Here is a 9,631-nt window from a genome sequence, read left to right as displayed (position 1 = left end):
ATCCCACAAGTCGTGTGGTGTGGCCCAAAAACCAAAACAAACAAACAAAAACCAGAAAAAAAAAAAGGCTGGAGAGATTTTCGGGCTTCCCTTGTGGTGCAGTGGTTGAGAGTTCGCCTGCCGATGCAGGGGGCATGGGTTCGTGGCCCGGTCCAGGAAGATCCCACATGCCGCGGAGCGGCTGGTCCCGTGAGCCATGGCCGCTGAGCCTGCGCGTCCAGAGCCTGTGCTCCACAACGGGAGAGGCCACAGCAGTGAGAGGCCTGCGTACCGCAAAAAAAAAAAAAAAAAAAAAAAAAAAAAAAAAAAAAATCTGTCCAAGAGAACAGACACCGTGGCATGCTCATCCTAGCTAGTGTTTCTCCGAATTGATAGAGGGGAACTTGGTAACTGGAGAAAAGGCATATAAGTTGTGCAATCATTCTGAATTTGCATTCACTTAATGAAAGATTTTTAATGCTTTAATTTGCTTTTACTTTCTCTGGACTTCACGATTCTTATCTCACTGCCTTGGTATGCGTTTACATAGCATAGTTCCGTTGTCCAGGAGGACTTTTTCTTTTCTTTTTTTTCCACTTTCTATCCAATCCAAAGCGGAGTTGAGATGAGGGATGAGGGCCGGATAATATTAAAGAGTCATGAATAGGTCAAGGAGTATGAGCAAGCCATGCTGCAGCTTCATGCTGTTTACAGCTTTTCTCTCTTAAGGCTTCTGATCTGTGTGTGTTTGGCAATGATGAGAGTCAAAGGAGGTCATCTTTCCAGTTCCTATTTCAGAGAGAATAACAGGCAAACAGCGGCAGCAAATAGTCACCGTTATTTAGCACACGATAGAAATGCTTTTATATCCCTAATCTCATTTAATCCTTTCGATAACCTGGGAGAAAGGCAATGTTACTACATTTGATGGATGAAGAAAAGGAGATGCAGAAAAGTCAGGTAATGAGTTCAAACTTGCACAGCTGGTGAATGAAAGTGTTAGAGTTTAAACCCAGCTTTGTCTTCTGCTAAAGCCTGTGCTTTTGTTACTCTAATGGCTGCTTTTTGGAAAGCAAGGTTTTGAGAAGGTAGGGGATGACACGGGGGCCACTGGTTATATGAGTCTTTCTACATTTGTCACATTCTGTCTTGGTTACATTTTCCTCTGGCTTCTCCATCCACCATGCCCAAGCAAGAACAATGGGGACATTAGTTGTCACTGGTTCACAAGTAAAAGAAGCTAGTCTTGTAAAGCCAACTTCAGAATGCTGTTCTGCCGTGTTTCCACGTTCTATACCAGAGGCTCAGCTCTTTACATTGAGCAGATTACCAAGAAATCATTTAGAGGGGATTCTCCGTGAAATGTAGATACATTTTATTTCAAAATTTGGGTACAAAAGATCCATTATCATTTATTTGCATCTCAGTCTTACTCTGTCGGCTCTGTTAGTCTGGGTCAGTGGTTCTCAAGCCTTGGTATGAATAAGACTCAGCCAAGGGTGAATCAGTTGGCATTCTTCAGTTGCAAGTAACAGAAATCTTCTCTGGTTACTGTAAGCAGCAAGGGTTCGGGCAGCTCTCAGGACTAGAGGGGAGCCTGGAGAACAGGGACAGAAAAAAGAGAGAGACAGGCAGCTCTAAGAGTATAAATAAGGGGAACTAATTTTTTTTTTTTCTCTCTACACTCAACATTGTGATTTCATCGAATTCCAAGATTGAAAAATAACTATCTATAGTAGTCAGAATTCTAAGATGGCCCTTAAGATTCCCACCCTCTATGTATTAGTCAGTGTTCTCTGGAGAAATAGAATCGATAGGACATATATATATATTAATAATATATATGTGAGATATATATACATAGATATACTATATATTGTGTCCAGTATTTATGCCATAAGCATCTTTGCCACAGACATCTACATTGTGTAATTAATTGGCTGTAAAACAATATTGCCATGCAAGATAAAATAACTGGTTGACTGTTTGGTTTCCTTTCTCCATTGACACGATACTCCCATTTTTATATCACATACATTTTAGCCCTCAAAACGGTGTATACAGTGATGAGTGGACATGACAGTCTTAAAATAGTGGCTGATAGCAACGATGTATATGGACTTGATAGAAAATACAGTGATAAAACGTACTGGAAATGTGAAATAAGAGACTGTAAAGTCAGATTACATACCATTAGAAAGTGATAACTTATGAATTTACAAATCCTTTGGTGATTTGAAGGCCCAGAGTTGAACCACATTTCCCATAGAACTTTGGAATGTCTATCAATGAACATGGGACAGTGTGCCAAGAACAAACAACAGTGTAGAGGCTTTTACAAGGCAATACAAAGCTTCATGTACAGATATGCATCCTAGTATTTAGAAACTGATACCTCTCTTGATGAAGGAAGAAATTTTAGCAAAAAAGAGAAGTGCGGGCTTCCCTGGTGGCGCAGTTGTTGAGAGTCCGCCTGCCGATGCAGGGGACACGCGTTCGTTCCCCGGTCCGGGAAGACCCCACATGCCGTGGAGCGGCTGGGCCCGTGAGCCATGGCCTCTGAGCCTGCGCGTCCGGAGACTGTGCTCCGCAATGGGAGAGGCCACAACAGTGAGAGGCCCGTGTACCGAAAAAAAAAAGAAAAAAAGAGAAGTGTGATGCTAAATGAGGAGACAAATCAACAAGCAACAACAACAAAAAGTATAAAATACTATGAATGAAAGACTTGGAAGACAAACGTTAAGGTACACCCACGAGATAAAATTAGTTATTTGTGTACTACTGCCATGAATCTACATGCATTTAAATGTACTCATGTATTTTATATTTGCAATAAAATCTTTTTAATTTTGTTATTCATTTCTCATGCTTCATGTTTATGTCCTTTTGCGTGTCCCTTTTAAAATTCTTCGTGGTTTTATTTTTTTGGCAAAATTGCCTTATGGCCAATTAGTTTTGCAGTGAAAATGTAAAGTCTTCTTAACTTTGTTATTTATTTTTCATGTTTCATTACGTCGTTTTTAATGTACCTCTTTTTTGTTGTTGTTATTTTATCTTTTATGACGTAATTGTCTTACAGCCAGTTAGTTATGTGGTGAAAATGTTTGTGATGAAAATGCTTGTGGCAAAATTGCTTATGGCGAAAGTACCTTTGTACTTTGTGCCTTTGAACAAAGTGTACAAGTACCTTTGTATACACACACACACACACACACACACACACACACACACACACAAAGAGATTTATTATGAGACATTGGTTCATGTGATTAGGAAACTGAGAAGTCATACAATCTGCTGTTTGCAAGTTGGAGGCCCAGGAAATCCGGTGGTGCAGTTCTAGTCCAAACCTGAAGGCTGGAAAACAAGGAGCGCCCATGTTCCAGCGCAAGAGAGAGCAAATTCACCCTTCCTCAGCCTTTTTGTTCTATTCAGGCCCTCTACAGGTTGGATAATGCCTGCTCGCACCGATGAGGGTGATCTTCTTCACTCAGTCTACCATTCAGGTGCTAATCTCTTTTGGAAACACTCTCACAGATACACCACAGATAATGTTTCACTAGCTATCTGGGTACCCCTTGGCACTGTCAAGTTGACACATAAAATTTACCATCACACCCTGGTATACACGTCCTGTATAATCCCCTCCCCTTGAGTATGGGTGAGATTATGAATATGATGGGATATTACTGCCAGGGTCAGGTTACTAATCGGTTGACTTTGAATTCATCAAAAGAGAGGATTATCCTAGGTTTGTCTGATCTAATCAGCCAAGCTCTTAAAAGAATGCTGAGCCCTTCCTGGGGTGAGGGATTCTATGAGAAAGAGATTCTCTTGCTGACCTTGAAGCTGAAATCTGGCAAGGACTGGCCACATGGCAGGGAGCTGTGGGGGTCTCCAGGAGCTGAGAGTGACTCTGGGCAACAGCCAGTCAGAAGGTGGGACCTCAGTCTTATGGTTGCAGGAAGCTGAATTCTGCCCTCAAGCCAGCTTGGAAGAGGATCAAAGCCTCACTGCAGCCCCAGCCAAAACCTTGATTTCAGCCTTTGAGAGCCCAAAAAGGGAATTCAGCCACACCGTGTCTGGACTTCTGACCTACAGAATTGCTGAGGTAATATACGGATATTGTTTTAAGCTGCTCAATTAGTGATACTTTGTTACAGAGCAATAGGAAGTAAATATATACTATCCACATGCTGATGACTCTAAAATCTATATTTCCAGTCCAACCTTCTCTCCTGAACTTCAGTCTGATATCCAACCACCTACCTAACATCTCGACTTGGATGTCTAACCAGACATTGCAAACTTAACATGTCCCCAACTAGGTTCCCCAGCTTCCCTTTCTCCTAGCTCACTTCTCCTGCAGCCCTTTTGTGTGAAAAATAACAACGCTATACTTACAGTTGCTTAACTCAGAAACTTTAAATCATGTTTCCCGGTCAGTCCATCAGTTTGAAACTTTGACTCTAGTTTCAAAATATTTCCAGGATTAACCACTTCTCATGAATGCCTTTGCTATCACTTTGAGCTATGTCCTCAATGTGTTTCACATGCAATAGTGCCGTAGTTTCTCATTGGACTCCCAGATTTCATCCTGGCTCTCCTACAGTCTATTTTTAATGCACCAACCAAAGTGATGTTGTTAAATGAAAGATCAGGTCGCTCATCTGCTTAGCACCTTCAGCGGCTCTCTGGTAGACTGAGTTACTGGTCCCGATTCTCCATCTCTTCCTTTGCCATATGACTTTGCAGTCCTCTCATTAGAGGGGAAGTATGCTGCCCCATTCTCTGACTCAGGCCTGACCATGGACTTGCTTTGGGCAAGTAGATAGAAGCGGGGAGAGGTGTGCAGAAGTGACAGTATCTCGGTCCTTAAAAAGCCCAACTTGTGTTTCCACTTGCCCTCTGTACCCTGCCCTCGCTGTGAGGACATGACTGGCTAGCCCAGTTGTTCAAGGAGGAAGAGAGACACGTGGAGCAGACACAGGCCCAAGCTGCCACTTCATGCTGTCCAGCTGAGCCCAGCTTAGACTTGGCTGGTTCTAAGCTGCCCAGTAGGCATGTGAGCAAAAGAAATGTTTATACATGTCACAGAGAGTCTGTGCTTGCTTCTTTCCAAGCAACAGCTGATTGAGACAGGCTCAGAAGAGAAGCCAAAGTATTTCCAATAGCCTACAGAGCCAACAGGCTCTGTGAATTCTATCCCCACAAGAGCCCTAACCTCTTCCCTACCACTCTCTGCTCACTTGCTGTGCTCCAGCTGCACTGGCCTCTTTGCTTATCCTTGACCTTGCTCACTTCCACTCAGGACTTCGCATTTGTTTCCTTTGAGAGTCTACTGGTTTGCCCTCCACCGCCTTCGGGTTTTCACTCAAATGTCATCGCATTTAGAGCTGTTTGCAATTGCAACCTCATCCATTTTCTTTCCCTGCCTCCATTCCTTGGACTATTTCTCTTAGAGTGATTAAAAATTTTTTTTTACAGTACTTATTGCACTGCTACATATTTTATTTATTTTACTTTTTACTGGTTGACAACCCTCCCACCCCCAACTAGAATGTAAGCTTCACGAGGGTAGGGATTTTTGTCTGATTTGTTCACTCCTGAATCCCTAGTTCCTGGATTGGTGCTGAATAATATTGATTGAATAAATATCAACATAAGTGAAATAATTTCTGATCATTTTAACAGGGAGCCACTTTTTTTTTTTTTTTCTCATACTGTATCATTCTGCTGAAGAACCAAGTCTCAGGAGGGATTGGGCCTGGCTTGGATCTCATTTCCACTCCTTGGCCAGGGCAGAGCAAGATACTTTTATTCATAGTCCCTCCAAGGGAGGGGAGATTCCTGGGTGTAACCTAAAGAATGGGGAATGGATGACAGGAAACCCAATACCAGAGAGCGGTCTTCTATGCTGGGCTCAAGCTAACTGTGCCCATTCTCATACCTTATTCTAGAGCTTCCATCTCAGTGTCTGCGGCTCACATTTTGAGAAACATAAGATGCGGTAAAACACATTAGGAAAGTCCTTTGAGAATCTAAAGAAAGATGGGGAAATTGAGTCTCTCCTCCATGTGCAAGGGGAAGAGGAAAGCCCATTTGAAGCCTTTGGACGAAATAAGTCCTGGGCATCTGGGGTGATGAACCCACACAGAATAGGAAGCATCCCCAGGGATTAAAGAATCCCCAGCCTTCCCTAACTGTTGGCATCTGGAATCCTGGATTGAGCCCTTCACCATCCCCCTGGTCTTTTCTCCACCAGAACTGCCATCCCAGGTCTCAGAGGCCCCATGGGCCTCGGCTGCTATTTCCTGGTTAGCAGGGAAGGGGTGAAAGGTGGCTTCTGCCTGGCGTCAGGGCTGCCACGCTGGTTGGCATCCCAACGGCACTTTTCCACTGTCGCCTGTGCTGTGTAGCTCTCTGTGACTGCAGTGCACTTCAGCTGCATGGAGCCTGTGACAGGCCCCTGTGGGCTGGCCCCAGGACCTGACCGCACCATGCAAATGTGGGAAAGAGCATTCTGAGCGACAGATACCAAGCAACTGACCCATTTTTGGAAAGCAGATTATTTGTAAGTTGGAAGTTGTCTGCACTTTTAGGGAAGGAAAATTACACAGTCTTTCTAGGTAAAGTGACTCAACATTTAATAGTTTGCTGAGATGGACTTCCTTCCTTAACAATCTTCCTGCCAATTTGATGTAAACATTAACTTGGGATGTCGGTCATGAAGCTGGAATATGGTCTTTGATTTGCACAAGAAGAAACACTTGTCCCCAGCTTTTACCAGCGTGCCTTTACCATGGCTTAATCACTCAATTATTTATCTTCAACACTTTCTGTTCAGTGGGAGTAAATATATTTCTTTTTTCTGTTGTTTGAATTTTATTTTATTTATTTTTTTATACAGCAGGTTCTTATTAGTTATCCATTTTATACATATTAATGTATATATGTCAATCTATATTTCTTATCTATAGATAGCTCATGTAAAAATTGATGAAGGAGGTGAAATTCCATGAATAACTGTGAGCTCTTTAGAGATAGTTGTTATTTAAATTCATGAATTTATTCTGCACTTTGCTAATGTGTTTATTGGTTTGTCATCTTATGTAGTGTTATTAGTTTAAGCCATTTAACATTTTACTTACAATTTTAATACCATAGGGTATTTCTCTTTAAAAATTATTTATTTATTTATTTATTTAATTCTTGACTGTGTTGGGTCTAGTTGCAGGATCGTTTGTTGTGGCACGTGGGCTTAGTTGCCCCGCGGCATGTGAGATCTTATTTCCCTGACCAGCGATCGAACCCATGTTCCCTGCATTGGAAGATGGATTCTTTACCACTGGACCTCCAGGGAAGTCCCTACCACAGGTATTTCTAAGTCCTGGAAATTAGGTTTGAAGGGTCAGAAGTGCTTGGATAATGATAACAATAGTAGCAACAGCAGCAGTAGCAGCAGTAATAATAATAATCTAATAAACCTAGAAACAATCATTTCTGAGAATTTATTGGGTGCAGTAGACAGTGCTATTCTGTCCTTTAAGCTTTCAAATCCCTGATTCTTCTCACAAGGTTCATTTAGGGAGTGCAGGTTTTAAAGTCAAGTGAATATGGGTCTGAATTCCACCTCTGCCACTGAACTGGCTGTGTGATATCCGGCCAGTTACTTAACGTCTCTGTAAAGTGGGGATAGCAATTCCTATCTCACAGGATCTTTGTGAAACTAAAGTTAAATGCAATGGTGTAAATAAAGGCCTGGGTATGAAGTCAAATAGTCGTCTCTTAAAAAACGACGGCTCCTAATAATGATGTACATAGATCGTATGTTATACATAGCAAAGCTCCTTTCTGTGTGAACAATCAAAGAGGAGTTGAACGAATATGGAAAACTCCTGCCGCTCAGGACTCAAGGAGACAACACAAACGTTTTGATTTTGATTGATCATCACAATTTGCTAACCGTCAGTAAATGAGAAGATAGAGGAACTTCCAAGGACTCTGCCCTGAACTACATCCCCAAATCTAAGATGCGCACAGCATCAATTGTTGCTTCTAAACACTTTATTACTTCCTCACTGAGGTTTCAGTATTTTTTTTTTTTTTTTTTTTTTTTTTTGCGGTACGCAGGCCTCTCACTGTTGTGGCCTCTCCCGTTGCGGAGCAAAGGCTCCGGACGCGCAGGCTCAGCGGCCATGGCTCACGGGCCCAGCCGCTCCGCGGCATGTGGGATCCTCCCAGACTGGGGCACGAACCCGTGTCCCCTGCATCGGCAGGCGGACTCTCAACCACTGCGCCACCAGGGAAGCCCAGGTTTCAGTCTTTGAGTTGTGCAAATACCATCCATAAACAGCAGAGTTCATGGGAGGAGGAGGCTGGGAGGCAGGAAAGACACTCTTTAAAAATTCCTTTGCCCAGGATAATTGTAAACACTGGAGAATGCTGCAGGCAAATTAGCATCGTAAGCTATGGGAGCAGAAGGCATGGTGATGATTTTCCCATAAGAAATACATCTATTTTGGAATTCTTAGTAACTTACTACTTTCTCTACCATGGGAGTCAACACAGTTTGGATTTACTGACTCACTGTCTCTGGAGTGTTTTCCTCTGAATTTTAAACCAAGAGAACAAAGATGAAGAGATAAAGAATGATGGAAGAAATGCAAGGTCAGGAAGAAAAACAATGGGGACAAAAAGGAAAGAAGAGGAAATGGAGAGGCGGGGAAAGTAGAGCAAAGGAAGGAGGGGAAAGAAATTAGTGGCTGGTACAGAGGGTTAGAGTTAAAACATAGTATTTCACTTTCTTCCAACTGAATAAAAGTTGAAAATATTCTCTGATTATTTAAGTATTATTGAAAACATTGCTTCAAAATTTGAGTTCTTTTTCAATCTGTAAGCATTTTATTAAGCTAACTGCAAGTTTTTTTTTGAGTATTTACTGTGTATCTAACTTTGCCAGGTGCTGAGGTGACAGGCTGGGCTTACCGATGGATCAATATCTGCTCCCTCAGAGCCTGTGGTCTGGTTGGGGATTTAAAACAATTAGAAAATTAGATAGCCTATAATCAAGAAGCAAAATTGATAGAAAGGCAGTTTGTTTTAATTCCACAGGCTGCTGGAAAGAACAACAAAAAAAGAGTGGCCGAGTTAAATACCTTTGGGAAGTTCTGCAACCTGCTGCTACTAGGAGGATCACTGCATTACTGTGTTACTTTTCCCTCCTACAGTAAAGGAACTGTCTTAGCCCAGGTTTCCTCAAGGTCAGAGGCTGCCTAGGCTGTGTGCAGGGAGTCTATCAGGGAGTGTGAACCCAGACAGCAAAGGGGAGTGAGGATGGAAGGAAGGAGACAAAGCCAACACAAGTGTCGGTTACTGAGTCTGAGTCGCCACCATGAAGTCCACCTGGTGCTCGACCCTGTGGGCCTTTTCTGCTGGCAAATGAAACCAAATCATGGGAAAGTAGGGTGAGAAGTTGAGAATGAGAGGATGGAATCTCGAGGGGCATCATTTCAGCCTGTGACTGGAGCCCTGTCAAATGTGTCTCAGAATTGTCCACCTAGAAGATGAAAAAGGGAACATTGATCCACTGGATTCTGAAATGCCTTGGTCAAGGATGACACCCACATGGATTGACTCCCTGCTCCTCTGG

This window comes from Mesoplodon bidens (assembly GCF_964165515.1).
Source record: "Mesoplodon bidens genome assembly, chromosome: 8".
Lineage (NCBI taxonomy): Eukaryota > Metazoa > Chordata > Mammalia > Artiodactyla > Ziphiidae > Mesoplodon > Mesoplodon bidens.
Note: the sequence above shows the minus strand (reverse complement) of the source record.